The following is a 3523-nucleotide window of genomic DNA, read 5'->3' on the forward strand; positions in this document are numbered from 1 at the left end:
AATCAGGTAAGTGGGGACAGGTGACATGATTAGCAGACTTTGACAGGTGTAAGTGGGCGTGGCAGGAATGCAGAGGGAGAAATAGACTGAGGAGGAATGAGAAAGTGAAAAACACGAAAACAGAAACTAAACACAAACCAATAAACTAAATCAGAAATAAAACAAAACACAGAAAAAACCCAAATCACCACACACGGCAGGGTAAGACAACAAAGAATCATGGCACGGAGATCAGCAGCAACCAACAAATGACAAACAATGAACCGACGGCTAGTGAGAGAAAAGACCGGGTATTTGAATACTGAGGGTAACGAGGGAAGTGGAAACAGGTGAGTGGAGATGATGACAGGCAGGTGAAGATGGGCGTGGCAAGGAGGACAAAAGAGAGACGGAGGAGGAGTGATTACAGGGCACAATACAAACAGGAAAAAAACAAACTGAAAACAACAACAAGAATAATAAAGAAAACCAAACAGAAAACACAAAAATCCAAATCCTCACAACTTTTCTGTCTACATGTAATCTATATGAGCACTATAAGACTTTAACAGCTAAAATTTTAATTTCTTTTTCCTCCTATGTTAGATATCAGGAAAGCCTGGGATGGCATGAGAGCCAGTATTCTTCTGTCCAAAATTGGGCCATATAAACTGTTCTACATGGACATTTTCCATACAGCACCTGGAAGGGAACTCGAGAGTGAGGTAAAGCTACATAGTTTTTCTAACTATGTCAAATTTAGAATGTAATTTCCCTGGATGCGGTATCATTACAAAAATATGGTAGAGCAAATTATCAGTTAAAGGTCCATCTTTTCAGTTCATCAATGCCTACCTGAAAATGTTGGAGACAAGACACATCACATCCTCAGCAGAGAAAGTGCTCCATATTGACACATTCGGCATGACAGTTGTGTGGCAGAAAAAATTTCCACGCTTCAAGGTTGGATGATGAAAATTGTATGACAATGTACTTAAAAGGCATCATGAATCTGACACCAGTGTTTCAATTCTTTCAGTGGGATCCAACAGAGTACAACATGCTATACGGCGTTGTTAACTAAAACCATCACTGGTTTGTTGTTGTAAGTATTTGCATACCACCAATAAAGACACAGTTCATCTCCAATCCCTTTGCTGTAATCCAACTTTAAAATAGTCAGTCGCAGGGAATAAAGTTTTAATTAAACATATCTTATGTACTGTTGTGTTTATAGCAACACAAGCCAAACAATTAGTAAAGAAATTATATCTGTCGTTGTTTCAGATTATACATTCAAACCAGAGAAAGTCTCTTCTCCTGGACTCCCTTGGAGAAAATAGTCTGAAGTTGAAAAGATGTCAAGACATATCAAGGTATGTGTCATTTGTGTGTTTTGTTCATTTTCCTAACAAAGCTTTATTCAATTTTGGTGCTTGAGCCTGAAACAATTTGGAACATACTTTGACACTGTGAACGAGCATAACATTTTTTCAGGTGAAGTAAACAGAGCCCACTGCATGAACCTTTGCCTGAAAGGCATGTTTCAGAGACATAATTGCAAATATGTTATTGTTTTTCAGAGCTCTTGTGAGGAAACAGGGCATGAATGTGTCAAGGTGGGAGTGTAACACACTTTCACATCCCCTGCTGCCCGACTTCAGCTCTTTGCCATAAAGGTATTGTTGTGGAATTTTCTTTAACAAAGAGGACAATGAAGAGTTTTGTCTTAGGATAATTTATTTTAGCTATATAGCTGAGAATCATTGAGCTGAGGTGAGTCAACGGAGTGAGTCTGACCACAGAACAAAAGGCCCCCCTTTAAATACCCAGCTCTTCTACGTAACTTTCCATACGATAAGGAGGGATCTCCCAATGGGGGTAGGGGTCAGGTAACTGCTTCCTACACCCCAGAGCCCTACAAGATAAGGAGTGCTCCTTCACTAAAACATGGTGTCACAAATGCTTCTGTACTTTTACACTCTTACAGTTACATGCAGTAGAGAATCATTGAAGCACTTTTTATTCCCATTACAGTATTTAAACAGTTGCTCCTATAGTTACTTTCATGCATGATATAGTTTTTGAGATATATGTTTGGTATTTGTATTTCAGTTTGTCGAGAAACTTCTTATGAAACAACAGCCTGTTTTTCCAGCCGGACAGAAGGATGTAGACATGCTACGTTGGCTGGTTGCTGTTACTGTCCTGGAGGCATCGGGTGGGCCACAAAAGTAGTACTAAACAAAGGGATAACAAATGTGTTAGTTAAAGCTCTGTTATATAGTAAAGCAATACATGTTCTTAGTGTATTTACAAACGTTCCCTAACTGCCAATGTAATTTATAACCACTTTCACCCTTGTAGAGGATTTGACAGATATCTGCTGCATCTGTGGAGAAGAAAGTGTGGATGACCCACAAGAGAAGATGAACACAATTTGGGTATAATCCAGTGGCGGTTGGTGGAGTTTTCTCCAGGGGGGGCTATAAATCCAAAATAGACATATACCAAAGGTTTTGGTATATGTCTATTATGTGATACCTTAGTACGGAAGGGCATTGCTATCACGCAGGAAAAAAAAAAATTGAACGCTATCACTTTAAATTGTGATAGTATCTTGTTAAAACGTGATGTGTCCAGGAAGTGGCCGTATTATGCTAGGCTAGTACAGTGGCTAACAGGAATTGGTCAGGTTTCCCTTCATGTTTGGTCTACACGGATACGGATGCTGCTTTTGTCATGTTGGGTTCTAGTCTGTTCACCCACATGCAATAACACACTAAGAAAAGCGATATGAAACAAACAATATTTATTTAAGGGAAAGGGGGAAGGTGGAGATGAGGGAAAAACAGTCCTGGATTCAGGAGGGGACCGGTCGTCGAGTTGTTTAGAAGAGGAAGGGTGTAAGTGCAGGACAGATCCAAGGAGGTATTTCAGAGGCAGGTCTTGGAGGATTCTTACTTGAATGCAGAGTGAGGGTTTCATGGGGCGGCAGTCGGAGAAGCGGGTGTCTGTTGGAGAGCGAGCTGACGTCGGAGCGGGTCCAGATGGCTAGCTCCCGGAGCTACGAGCGCCGGCAGGCACAGCCGGAGGCGAACCGGAGGGAATCCACGGGAGGGACCTGGGAGGCGTGCGCACAGGGATGGAAACCAGTTTGTGTCACCAGCGGAGTTGCGAGAAAAACACGGGAACTTCCAGACGGGAAAAACGGACATCCACGACGAGGAGTCTCTGGGAAACAACGAGGAGAAACTGTCAGAAAGAGCACAGGGAGCGATCAAAAGCAGGTTAGTACGCAGGAGGGCTTTTTTCGAGTGAAACGTTTACCAGTTGAGGCAAACACTCAGGCACTGGAGTGTCAGCTAGTCGCTCCTTAAAAAGCACCTCAGCAGCTCACAGATTAGACACAGGTGTGTCTACAGGTTGGCCGTCGCACCTCTCCAGGGGTTCCGCCCAGTGGTGGCATCTGGTAGCTGTGAGGGGAAGTAGCAACCTCCCAGGAAGCCAGGACAACACAGAAAAAGGAAAACAAAACAAAAAA

The 3523-nt window shown here is 42.5% G+C and overlaps 1 long non-coding RNA gene across 1 annotated transcript; it reads right to left on the minus strand.

The window, feature by feature from the left end:
- Nucleotides 1–1965: 1965 nt before the first annotated feature.
- On the minus strand, nucleotides 1966–3484 carry LOC108228692. The gene is made up of 3 exons (XR_001808230.3): nucleotides 3310–3484; nucleotides 2944–3213; nucleotides 1966–2219 (listed from the first exon to the last, which is right to left on the minus strand). It is a non-coding gene; the product is annotated as an uncharacterized LOC108228692 (long non-coding RNA).
- Nucleotides 3485–3523: the final 39 nt, after the last annotated feature.

The sequence above is a fragment of the Kryptolebias marmoratus genome, linkage group LG15 (assembly GCF_001649575.2).
Source record: "Kryptolebias marmoratus isolate JLee-2015 linkage group LG15, ASM164957v2, whole genome shotgun sequence".
NCBI classification, from domain to species: Eukaryota; Metazoa; Chordata; class Actinopteri; order Cyprinodontiformes; family Rivulidae; genus Kryptolebias; species Kryptolebias marmoratus.